The sequence below is a fragment of the Ambystoma mexicanum genome, chromosome 3p (genome assembly GCF_040938575.1).
Source record: "Ambystoma mexicanum isolate Mex_15411 chromosome 3p, UKY_AmexF1_1, whole genome shotgun sequence".
Taxonomy (NCBI): Eukaryota; Metazoa; Chordata; class Amphibia; order Caudata; family Ambystomatidae; genus Ambystoma; species Ambystoma mexicanum.
In genome coordinates, this window is record NC_090925.1 from 69,161,699 (window position 1) to 69,175,341 (window position 13,643).

Sequence of the window (13,643 nt, forward strand, 5' to 3'; positions counted from 1 at the left end):
TGTGCGTTCGTCACCCTCTCCAAGTTCCTAGTTCCACTGTCTCCTCATGTTGCAAACCTTCTTTTTTTTGGCTCAGAGTTGCATTTGAAGACCTTGCTGAATTCCATGGCATACATTTCTTCTGCTGGACACTGTGACAGGCTGCAAATTCACCTGCCTCCACGCTGCTCTTCTGCCGGAATTCAGATTGCCATCTGCGTGATAATCCTGGTTTGGTTTTCGAGCCCGAAAGGAGGAAGCAACTGCGAGGCTACAGGAGCCAGGCGTGTTCAGCACGACAGAGGGCAGCACTGCGCAGCCTCAGTTCTCATGACCTGGATGCCTGCCCCAAGCGGTTGCAAGTTTTCTGCAGCTGCTACTACTGCACTCGCACACAACCAATCTATTAGTTGAAAGTCGGCTTTGCACTTAGAATGTGCCAGCAGAAAACGCTATCTACGGTGGAGGGGAAAACAGTTCCAGGACACGTTATTGATAGAGCAAATTAAATCTTCAAAATGCATCTGCACTGTGCATTTACCAACAGTAGATCAACGGCATGAAATACATCCTGTAAATTACTTCTAAACATGCACACTGCTTTTAGTCTGTGCACAATTCATTAGAACCCATGGAAATGTCTTTGGGCCTCACAATAAATTGGATGGAGTGGTAAAATTAAGGCAGTAATGCTATTACCGCTGTATTACCTCTCTGCCCAACTATGTTTTAGGAGCAAAAAAATGGGGGATTCACCTCCAGCTCTTAGCTGGGGTAAATCCGCAGACTTTCGGCCCACTTTTGGTGCAATTACCACACCAGTGTTAACACTGCGGTAATTGTGCCAAAAATGCCCCATTGAGTCCTATGGACTCAAGAAAAATGGGGACTTACCACACCACCACAACTTGGGACCCGGCACTTATAGCGCAGGGCCAAGTGGCAGTAATACTAATTGCAGTGGGTGGTATTCTGGCAGATTTACTGCAGAGATACCATCCAACTTGTAGTGAACTCCTTTGTATTTTAAATGAACATTATTCTTCATGTTTCATTTTTCACAAAGCCCATGCAAAGAAAACAAAACAATATGTATTGCTATACCAGAATGTCATATTCCAGTTGCGATATGATAGTCAAGTACTGTTGTTTTTTTCTCTCTATTGTGGGACTTGTTATCCTGGATTTATAATGGGAAAACCCAGCACTACATGTCCCAGAATTAAAAGTACAAACCAAATTAGACTGGGGAATGTTTGAAAGTGTATGTTCGGATTTATTTAACAATATTTCTCTCTGCACGTCAGAATATTTTACAATTTAAATGTTATTGTAAATTCACACTATGTAAATTGAATCTATAAACATAAGTGTGCATGTATGCATGTAAATATGCGTGCATGTGTGTGTGCTCATGTGCACGTGTACATACCATACATACCAACAGCTTCCTGCACACTTCGTCACTTGCTTTAGAGTATATTTCTATATTCATGTTCATGCGCTAAACCCGCCATAGAACATCCATAGACGTGCATTAGCCAACATGTTACATGTCTCATATATAGTCCTTTTTTTGTATACATTCCTTTTGTATTTCAATTTGAACATAATACAATTTAGGAACCAAATGTTCTCAACCCGTCCAGCACCCTACAACGACATAAACCCAACAGACGACAACACTTAATTATTTAATTTGATCATTTATTGTTAATGACAACCAATGACACTGATTGTGTTCCTTTGTGTTTATTAACCCTTATATATCCATTTAACCCACTTTTTAAAATGTAACCGTCTTTCGTGTAAATTATTTGCACACCGCACCATAGGGAACCAAGCTGCACCTCACTGAGGAGGCCCAACAAGGCCGAAACATGTCTGGGGTTGCTTGTGTTTCTGTGCAGAGGGGACCTGGCCTAGCAGTTCAGGCTGGGCTGCTCCGATTGGTGGCAGTACCTGACTGATTTGCATATGGCTGGACCCCTTTTGCAATGGTGCAGACGGGCTAAAAATCAGTGGTGTAGAAGGTTGCCCAGAGCAGTGCCAGTGGTTCTGATTAATTCAAAAACTTCCACCCATCACTTTTTTGGTTTTCATTTTTTGCTCAAAGTCATTGAAATTGTCCGTTTCCCCCTTCCAGCCTCTTATTGGGTATGGAGATCAGGCGGTTCGAAATTCCACAAACTCTAGCAATGCCCTGCTAGGCAATGATCAAGGCTATAGCAATTAGCAGCTTTCTATGGTTGGAAAAATCCATATCACTTTGCACTCCCTCCCAGGAGTGGTATTTTGGGGACCAACTGCATCAACCATCCCAAAACCCTGTCTGGTTTCTTGACAATCTTCTCCCAATAATGTTGCGTTTGTGGACAGTGTCAAAGCATAAGTATATTGAACCCCTCTTGTATGCAGCGTTTTGGGCACATACCATTTTCCTGCATACTCAGCTTATGCAGTTTGGCTGGGCAAAAATAGATCCTGTGCAGGATTTCTAGTTGGATTAAGCATTATCTGGAGTTAATAGCGACATCTCTTGGTGCAAAGTGGGCCACTTCCCATCCCCCTTCTCAGTGTCCCCTACATCTGCTTCGCAACTAGATTTCAGTTTAACTTGATTTCTTAGTTTCTTAGTTATCATGGCTTTCCCTGCTACCCTTTCAGGGGAGTGGATATGGGTAAATCATATCTGCGCTTAAACTTATTAGGTAAGGCATGTCCAATGTGCAAATATTGAAAAAGCTTTGCACCAAGCCATCTGTAGGTCTCTTGCATTACATGAAAAGGGTTTAAATGATTTTGGCAAATTCTATCTCCCAGGGTAAGAACGCTCTTTGTTTTCCAGTATGATATGATATGATATGGCATTTATAATGCGCCTATACACGAGTGTTTCAAGGCGCGACGAGGCAAGGGAGGGCAACAGAGGGAAGACAGAGCCAACTATCTTACTAGGCCAGGTGACATTGAGATCGTGCAAGTGCAGGGGAGGGGAAGGGGAAACTGCGAGGGGGAAGGGGGAGGCGAAGTGCAGTTCATAGGATACCAGTAAATAAATAGAACAATAAGTAGGAACAATAAATAAGAAGTGTGACCAGCTGGGGGCTGTAGGGATACAGAAACAGCCCCAGAGTGCAGGGGTTGCCGGGGGCAGTGCAGGTGTGCAACCGGTGGGGAGGCCCGAGAACAGAGGTACCCAGGTGACCAGTGCAGTTTTGGTTTCAGCCAGGAAATCAGCAGGGGAGAGGAGGAGAGAAAGCAGAAGCAAAGAGGAAGGTCTTGAGGTGCTTCCGGAACCGGAGATGGTTCTCATCAATTTTGAGAGAGGCAGGGAGGCTGCTCCAGAGGGAGGCCTCAGCCGAAGAAAGAGACCTACTACCAACTCATTGCTTGGAGAAGCGACTGACCCTGAGGGAGTTGGAGGCGGTGAGCTTGAGAAGGAAAGTATTTAGGAAGAGAGTTGAAGGTATTGACGCCCAAAACCCCAGAATGCCTTGTGGACAATGCATAGGGTTTTTAACTTAATCCTTGCTGCCACTGGGAGCCAGTGTAGAGATTTCAATCCTGGAGAGATACGATCCCTGGGCTTGAGGCCAAGGACAAGTCTTGTAGTCCTGTTCTGGATGAGTTGCAGAGGGCAGAGAGTGGAGGCAGGTAGATTTAGAAAGAGGCTGTTGCAGTAGTCCAGCCTAGAGAGAACAAGAGCTCTGGAGACAGTGAGCTTCTGGGGGAAGGAGAGGAAAGGAAGAATACCTCTGAGAAGGTGCAGTTGGTAGTGTGACTTCTTAGAGACATTAGAGATGTGAGGAGAGAAGGAGAGTGTGGAGTTGAAGATGCCTCACAGGTGGAAGCAGGAAGAGGGCAAGAGAGGCCAGCCAGAGAGAGACAGGAAAGGAGGGGGCGGGTGTGCCGATGAGGAGAATCTCAGTCTTACTGGCATTAAGTCAGAGATTATTGGCAGCACACCCCTCCTGGATAGCAGACAGAAAGTCAGAGATGAGGGAAGGGGAGGAGGTGGTAGAGAGGAGCCTGAAAATGTACTGAGTGTCATCTGCATAGCACTGAAGTTGGGGCAGAGAGTGGCAATGCGGTGGGCAAGAAGTGCCAGGTATTGGTTGAACAGTGAGGGAGAGAGGTTAGACCCCTCAGGAACACCACGGATAGAGATAGATATAGAGGAGAGGGAGGACCCAAGTTGGACCAGGGAGCGTCGATCGGAAAGGAAAAAAGTCAGCCAAGCTAGGGCCTGATCAGTGATACCCAGTTTATCACAGAGACGGTTGAGCAGGATGGCATGGTTGACCGTGTCAAAGGAAGAAGAGAGATCAAGTAAGATGAGGACACAGGGGGTGTTGGAATGAAGGTTTGAGAAGGTCTTGAAGGATGATCAGGAGAGCAGTTTCCGAGCTTCTGGCAGCTCTGAAGCTAGACTGATGGTCATGGAGACAACCAACAGATTTAGTGTGAAAATTAAGCTGGGAGATGGCCAGCTTTTCTAGGAGTTTGCCCAGGAAAGGAGTGATGGAGATTGGGCGATAGTAAGCTGGGCAGGAAGGGTCATCAGAGGGTTTCTTAAGAAGAGGGTGTACAAGGGAGCACTTAAGGGGGGAAGGGAAGACTCCAGTGGTGAAGGAGTGGTTGCAGAAGTCATCCAGAGCAAGAGCTAGGGTGTCAATGTGGTCCTTATTGGCTTTGGAGGAACAGGGTGAACCTGTTTTGATGAGACTTTCATAGATCGGACTTGTCTAGAAACCTCATCTGGGGAGAACAGGGGAAAGGCAGAGAAGGAGGGAGAAGAGGTGGCCGAAGAAACACCAGAGGAAGAGAGGGGAGTAGAAGCAGGAGGGGTATACAATGTTAAGTATTTTGTGTAGCTCCTGCAACCTTGCATCATGCCATAATGGGCTGCTAATGTAAGCTTACTATTCCATCCCACCATTTTGGTTAGATTGTGCCAAGTCTTCAAAAACATTACAGATGGCATTGGAAGGTTAAACATCCTCAGTCTTCCATGTAAGACTTGTAATGGACGGCTAGAATGCACACTATCGCGTTCTTGCATAATGGCTGGATCATTACCATCAGAACATACATGCAGTCCTATGTTTCATTTGTACGACTGGATTGCTCATGAGGAAAGTGCTGCTGCCTAACATGAGGCCAGCCTGTATTTTAGAATATTTGAATCTGTGACAGGGCTGACTTTGTTTTTCAATCTTCTGAGGTCACAAAATCGAGTACTATAAAATGGGGAAATGATAACATCTGCTATTGCAACGCTTATAAACTGGGAGAATGATGCACTTAAAAGCTGGAAAAAGTCAGCTGGGTGAAGAGCAGGCTTGTTGGTTTAGCCAAGACCAAACCATTCACCCCATGGTACACCCCTGAGCTAGCCTCCAACAAACGCTCAATCGGAGCCCTAGAGAAACAGTGGCACAAAAACCATAAACCGGGACACCCCAACAACCTCAAATCTCTCAGTGCAAATGATGGGGTTCTGATTACTCAGGCCAAAGCTGCTTCCTACTCCACCATCGTGGTAGCAGCCTGTAATAGGAGCAAAGCCATCTTTGAAGTAGTAAAGCATTGTACCATACCCTCACCCGCCGTACCAGCAAATTAGGAAAAATGTGACAGAATCAATACATTTTGATTGAAAATAGTAGACAAAATCCAAGAGATCATAGAATCAATATCTCACAGCATTAGCGTCCCCTCCACCCCAGCATGCACACTGCCCCTCAATAAAACATGGTCCCCAAAAAACTGTTCCACATAAAACATAGAGGATTGGGGATCAGTTCCTAAGGGAAAAGGGGGAAACCATGTCTCACCTGGCGAGTCCCTACCACTCCCTTGAGGATTATCCACCCTCATGTGGCCCTCCCTCAGATAGCCACCCCCAGGCCAAGCTAAGGTAGCTTCTGCCTTTTAACTAGCCATATGGGGAGAGAGTTTTCATAAGAAAGTAGTGATGACATTGCCAGATTCATCACACAGTGTATATGGAAAATGTATAATGGGATGTTTTACAGTATGCAGTTTAAGACAGTTATGATTTACTGTGATAAAGTACCAGTTTGCAATATATGTACACTGTACTTAGGAGCAAATAACATGGTCACCATTTTAAAAGCTTCCTAAACATATCCGATTGGCCATTTGCCTACAAAGAACTTCCCTTGGTAGTGGTTCACCAGGTAGACTCTGGACAAATTCTGAGGAGAATGCAATGCAAAAATGACCTGAAATATTCTGGCAACACCAGACAATGCTGTGGCCCGATGGCTACACACAAACTTTGTATTCACTACAGTTTTTCTAAAATCAATAGAATTTCTTCTATATTTTTAAGGGTTGCCAATGGTGCAATTTACATGATTGAGAGGTCTGCATTAAAATACCAGGACACATTGTTAGCATATGAAGGATCTCACAGTTGGTTTAAGTTAAAATTAAAAAGTGGCTTTGCATTCTAATGAAAATGACATTTTTACAATGAACTCAAATTTGTAAACCATTGCATAACCTTAACTTTGCAACAGTTTAAAAAGCTATTTTAAACATTTCACAAACATGATTTTCTTAAGTGTACGCAACATTAAAATGAGTTTACAACTTGTTTGCTAACTTTATACACAAATGTAATCTGCATGCAATGCCTAGTTTTGTAAACCTTACCAAAATCATGGTTTGAAAGTTTACAAATGTTTGTGAACCATTAAAGCAAAAGTTCTGCAACATAGTTGTAAACGGTTGTAAAAAGTGTTCTAATCGTTCACAAATCATTGGTAAAACTTTCAGACCATAGGTTCGGTATGGTTTACAAACTTGCAAATCACTATAAATGCAAGGTTTTGCACATAGTTTGCATTGTTGTAAAAAGTTTGCAAACATTGTGTACACTCATTCAAATGTTGTGTAAACTCCAAGTAGACATTACGTTAGCAACAGGTTTAAAAGTGCTTTGTAAACTATTGCAAACTTAAGGTTATGCAATGGTTTACAATTGTGAGGACATTTGTAAACTATCGTTTTCATGCAGTGGCTGGGTGGTGGGAGCCTGTGGGCTTCCTCCATGCTGCTATACTTGCCCTGTCAACTTGTGTACCTGTCAATGTAACGTAATAAATATGAGTGTGGTCTTGAGTGTGCAGTCTTTGCAGTCTGCAGTCCTTCTCCTGTCTCCATTATTGCCAGAGACGGAGCCCCTTCACTACAAAGCCTACAACAGACCGCGGAGTGGGCAGCGGAGTGTGGTCTCAAGTGTGCAGTCTTTGCAGTCTTTGCAGTCTGCAGTCTTTCTCCTGTCTCCATTGTTGCCGGAGGCGGAGCCCCTTCACTACAAAACCTACACCACACCGCTGAGCGGGCCGCGGAGTGTGGTCTCGAGTGTGCGGTTTTTGAAGTCTGCAGTCTTTCTCCTGTCTCCATTCTTGCCGGAAGTGGAGCCCCTTCACTACAAAACCTACACCACACCACGGAGCGGGCCGCGGACTATGGTCTCAAGTGTGCAGTCTTTGCAGTCTGCAGTCTTTCTCCTGCCTCCATTGTTGCCAGAGGCAGAGCCCCTTCACTACAAAACCTACACCACACTGCGGAGCGTGCCGCGGAGTGTGGTCTCGAGTGTGCAGTCTTTGCAGGCTGCAGTCTTTCTCCTGTCTCCAGTGTTGCCGGAGACGGAGCCCCTTTCACTACAAAATCTACACCACACCGCAGAGTGGGCCGAGGAGTGGGTCTCGAGTGTGCAGTCTTTGCAGTCTGCAGTCTTTCTCCTTTCTTCATTGTTGCCACAGTTGGAACCCCTTCACTACCAAACCTACACCACACCGTGGAGCGGGCCGTGGATTGTGGTCTCAAGTGTGCAGTCTTTGCAGTCCTTGTCAGGACTGGAAGACTGCAAGACTGCCAGAAAATGAGTCAACAAAGCCAACCGGCAAAATCAGCGCTGGAAACTGAAGATACTGAAAAAAGGCGCTTGAGAAGCTTGCGCCCGACACCTCAATCAACTGCCCTTTTTCCATCAAGGCAAATTCCCAGATTACGTCTGCCGGGTCTGTCAAACACAGGCTTGACGTCCCCCTCGACACCCCCCACACAAAAAATCCACTGCACCCTTTCAAAATCTATTTGACCGTAACACCTGGCAAACAATGGGGAAAGAGTTTTTCAAAAAAAGGGCCTCATCAGTGAGGTGAAGCTGTGCCTCTCTGAGCAAAGTGAACAGGGAGACCACGCCTGGTTGCCCCCAGGTAACTTAGGGTGACTTAGAGAGGCACAGCTTCACCTCACTGATGATGCCCAACAAGGCTGAAACACGTGTATGGGGTTGCTGGTGGTACTCTTGTTCAGAGAGGAATTGCCATAGCATTTTGGTTCTAGACTGCCCATGTGGGCGGGACAAAGACTGATATGCAAATGGATATTTCCCATCTGTGAAAGGTACAGTGAGCAAAAAGCGTGTGCTGCAAACTTTCACCATAGAACAGGTTATCATGCCTTGTTCTTTCTGGAGAGGACCGCCTGCTACCTTTTATGAAATAATGGTGAAAGAGGCATCAATGAATGAGGATTTTCAAAATAAGCAGTTGCCGCCTCAAGAGCCAGCCCAAAAGGTCAAACCACAAAAGAACATCATCCAGAGGCAAAGCGAAATTCGCCACGTCCAGGCGCAAAAGGAACTGTTGGAAGACTCTACCGCACTACAACTCCCATCTGTTAGCAGCAGCCCAGTGCAGCCTGTCGAAGGACAGGTTGTGAGGATTTTCGCTCGAACAGGTGGTGTGAGTGCAAGCGAGCCTGACAACACCTCAAAACATGAAACTGCAGCCACCCAAGGAAACTCACCTGAAGAGAGCGGCACAGCGAAATCAACGAAGTCCTCACCGAGTTAACATTAACAGACGACGAGATCCTAGAGGCGCTAATGGATCCTGTACCAGCATTAAAAGCCCGTAAAATTATAGCCAAAACCACTGAACCTATAAAAAAACCAACCATCAGCACAGAGCCAGGAAACCCCCTGGAGCAAAATCCAAATGAATCCGCTCCTGAAACACCTGCGTCAACAAATAAAACTCAGCTGGAGATAACAGAAGAGCTAGATACGATCATGGAAGACCAAATGCCGCTCACCACCGGCTTCCCCCCTCCAGACAACCACAAGACCCCCCCTGGAGGTGGCATTGCCTGACCAAGAAGAAGCTAGGGAAAGGGAGAATGAGCCAAGCACCCCCCCAGCTACCTCTGCCCTCACTGGCACCCATCCTCAACGAAGAGCTCCGTAAAGACAAAGACCAATCTCTCACCAACCTGGCTGCTGAATCAGAAGAAGACTGGCAGATTCCGAGAACACCGAGGCCCTCAACGACAATCTCTTCAACGAGGGCTCAAAGAGAAATCCATCTATCTCACAACCAATCTTCAGAAAGACCAAGATTCGAGCCATCCCAAAGCACGCCAGCTAGACATCAGCGTAAAAGTCACCGGCCCCCAATAGAAACCCCCTCAACAAAACCTGACATGATGACCATAATGTCGGCCATTACAATAGCTCTAGCGCCCTTCGGAAAACTCTATGAGGCTCTCAACGACAAGCTAAAGGACCATACGACCCTAACTGCACTAATGCACACAAAACTAATTTTCCTTGAAGGTTTCATCACGGCTAAAGAACAAGAGGACAAAGCAAAAGGTCAGACTCCTAGAGTCGAAAGGGGGAAAAAAAACACCAATCAACAAAGGGATCCCAAACAGAGCTGCTGACAAGCCCTCCGCTCTTTAGATTAACCAGCAAATTACAAGATGAACAAAAAATAAAGAAAAACCCAGAACCTAAAGAAAGAGAGGCCTACAAGACACAAAAGACGATCAATGACGAATGCATCAAAATTGGTTCACCGATAGAGCCCAGCCTCCATCACAGGCCCCAGCAGGAGCAAACGAGCAATCCAGAAGTACAAAAAATACAACCAAACAAAGAGACAGAAGGGTCAAGTGTCAGGAAAGCAGGCCCTAAGAAGACCGAACAAAACAACATGTTCTCTTTTGCTCATCAATGAAAAAGTGCACCAACAAAGCAAAGGGCACCACAACACCAAAAACAAAAATCCCCAAGATCGATTGAAGATTTCATGGCAGATAAAACCTCTATGAACCTCACCACACACTCGACGCTAGAACCAAATGCCAAAAATGACACAGTAATTAGCTTAGAAACCCCTCAAAAAAGACCAAACAAGATTTATTTGCCAAAAAAACGTAGATGCAAGAGCTCAAATTCTCCATCTCCAAATTTGAGAGAAAGCTTGAGATACCCAAAGGGGCCGGTGACTTTGAACCAGCATGAAATAGGCACGCCTCCGCACAAAGACAAACAACCCATTGTGACAACAGACGAGATGACAAAAGCAAGGTCAACAATCCACCTGAAAGAACCTCCCCAAAAAGATTTAAGGAAAGAGCTACTGCTCGCAGAACCCCAAGTTGTTCCCCTTCAAGACACCAAGACCTTCCGATTAGACCAAGAAAAACGTGGGTCTCTCAAGTACAAAAGAAGAAACTGCACCAAACAAAGACTTTTAAGATTGAACAAACAAAGCAAAATTCTGAAGCTGTAATTCTGAACCGAGGGACCCTAACAAAGATCTTTGGAAACATCAGGGCCCTCAAACACCTAAGCCCAGAGGATATCACCCTCGTAGAACCCTAACATAAAGACAAAAAGGAAAAAGCCTATATACACATAAAAGAAACCACCTGACGGAGCTCCAGGCAAACTTTGCTGATAAGCACACTTCTCGCACTCCAGCAAGACCTCAGTCAATTGAAAACAGGCCGAGCTCTGAAGTAAACCATTGCCCGGAGAACCTCCCAGAAAGCCAACAGCATTGCCTGGAGAACCCCCCAGCTACAAGAGGCCTAAAAGGCCACCCCTCAGCCGGCCTATTGGTCGCAGTGTGCTCCGGGAGCGCTCTATCAATGAAAAGCAACTATCCGCCTCGCAAAGCTGCTTATCGGTACTAGTGAGGTGGGTGCAACAAGATCAGAAGACAAATAACACCTGGGAGTCACCAATCGCATTAATAACAACTTATTGGAATCCCAGCTCAGTCTCGGATGATAAATTTCTTCGAGCAATCGAATCAGAAATCAATGAGATACAGGCCAACTCGGAAACCAAGCAGATAGTCATCTGTGGCGATCTAAATGCCAAATGCCCTAACACAAATTGCCACCCACCTACAACCAGATCCAATCTTCGAGACGCCTCAAGAGGACAACAATGGCTAAAACTGATGGATTCAAGAAATATCCACAACAGCGCTCAGTTACAACTAAAAACACCTAAATTCCCAACTTGGGAAAGAATGACTCAAACAGCAACCATTGATTATATATTTGCCTCTGAAGCAATGTTAAATCTCATAACCTCGTTCAATGTTCTACGAATGGAAGCAAGTGACCATAACATTCTCCAAATAACAGATGGAAGTGTCAAATCAAGGGAATCGCCTAAAACTAACAGCAGAAAGGCTATATGATTTGACTTCCAACTACAAAAAGAAACTTGAAAAAAGACCCGACAAGAACAGGGCCGAAATTGACTACCAACCCCTTTTGATTCAATACCAGGTGAAACCCTCAAAACATTAAAAAAAAGGTGGACAGAAAGGGCTCCATCAGTATGAAAAATTACTAGTGAATAAACGCCGCGCCATAAGGAAATTAAAACGTCAGGCATCAAAATCCAGATCGGCATCCATCAAAAGCAAATTTAAAGAAGAAGTAAAAAACTACAGGTCTTGGATAAAATCTCACTGGATGACACTTTACCAACAATACTCGATGGAGATGCTTAAAAAGGTCATGGGAAGAAACTCCAGGGAATTCTGGTCACTCATAAAATCAGTGGACAGAAAAAAGGACCTCATATTAGCCAATACAGTGAGCGAAGATAGATGGAAGACCCATCTCACGGCCCTGTTTCAAACACCCAAAGGTTCAGTCTCGCCGCACAATTCCAGCTGCATCTCTCCCTGGGAAGACCTCTTAAACATTGAAGACATTGAATAAACAATTTGCAAAATAAAGTCAAGTCGAGCCCCTGGTCCAGATGGAATAACAAATATTGACTTGAAAAACAACCCTAACAATTGGGCCCCGTTCATCAGTCTCGTCTTTAGAGCAACAACAAACACAAACACAATACCTTGATCTTGGACAGCGGCGACGGTGGTGCCAATCTTTAAAAAGGGAGACAGATCCAACCCCAGCAGCTATCGGCCGATAGCATTGTTGGATACAATCGGGAAACTCTACCGCTCACTCTTACTAAAAGGATTCCAAAAATGGGCAAAAAAACTCCCCTAGTTGGGACCCATTCCAAGCGGGCTTCACAAAGAACATCGAAACATCGGCAAACATTATGCTTTTGAACATCATAAAGAACAAAACGCGTGCCCAACGATCCATGGTTTTCGTTGCCTTTGTCGATTTAACACAGGCTTTCGACAGGATTGATCACACCTTGCTATGGTTCAAATTAGAAGCCTGGAAATGCACAAATCAAATCCTGGAACCCATAAAAGCAATACATCGGGAAACATCAATGAGAGTGAAGCTAAATCAAAACAGAATATTATCAGACAAAATCTCAATCAACCGAGGGGTGAAGCAAGGGTGCCCGCTGGCGCCGCCGCTGTTAACCGCCTTTCTCGGCGATTACAAGGATTCTGGCAAAGAGCTTAGAACTTTTGCACCGAAACTGGGAGATACAACAGTCACAAGGCTGCTCTACGCAGACGACATCATGCTCCTTGACCAAACCCTTATCGGGCTGCAACGTCAAATAAACAATCTAGCCAGCTACGTTTCAAAGAACAACCTTGAAATAAACATAGAAAAAACAAAAATTCTAATTCTAGAAAAAACAACAAAAAAGAAGAAAACACATCGCTGGAATATCGAGAACATCACAATTGAAGTCGTAAAAGACTTCAAATATCTAGGAGTAATGATTGACACTCAGGAAATGAGGCAAAAATGCAGAGCCATCTGTGGGAAAAAAACAGGAAAATGGCTGCTCAGGCACAAGCCATAGATAGAAAATTTGGACGCTTCTCGATGCTTCCGGTTATAAGGTTCTACAAAGCCAAAGTTGTCCCCTCGTTGACTTATGGAGGCGAAGCTTTCCTCACCATTCCATCTGGTCTCTTGGCCAAGCTGGAAGGCCACTTTTGGAGAGAAGTGATGCGCCTCCCAAAATCAACATCCATCGCGGGAATCAGAAGAGAACTAGGACTGTCCTCACTGAAAGCGTCAGTAGACGCTAATGACATGTTACTATACAGAAAAGTAACTATGACAGAAGCCCCAGCGCACTACAACCTGATTGAGCAAGATATTCAAAAGGGCCTGTGCAAAGCACTGGTAGCCTGGGCAGAAGAAAAAGAAAACACATTGGAACAAATTAGCTGCACCAAAGAAGATTTACTCATGAATCCAACCAAAGTCAAGAAGAAGATGGACGAACAAGATTGGAAACACACGCAAGAGAAAACAGCATCCAACAAACTTCTCGCCAACCTCCCGTGGCAAAGCAAGAAATTAAACAACAATTTAGTCATCCGAAGTTTTCCAGACAAAAGCTTAAGGCA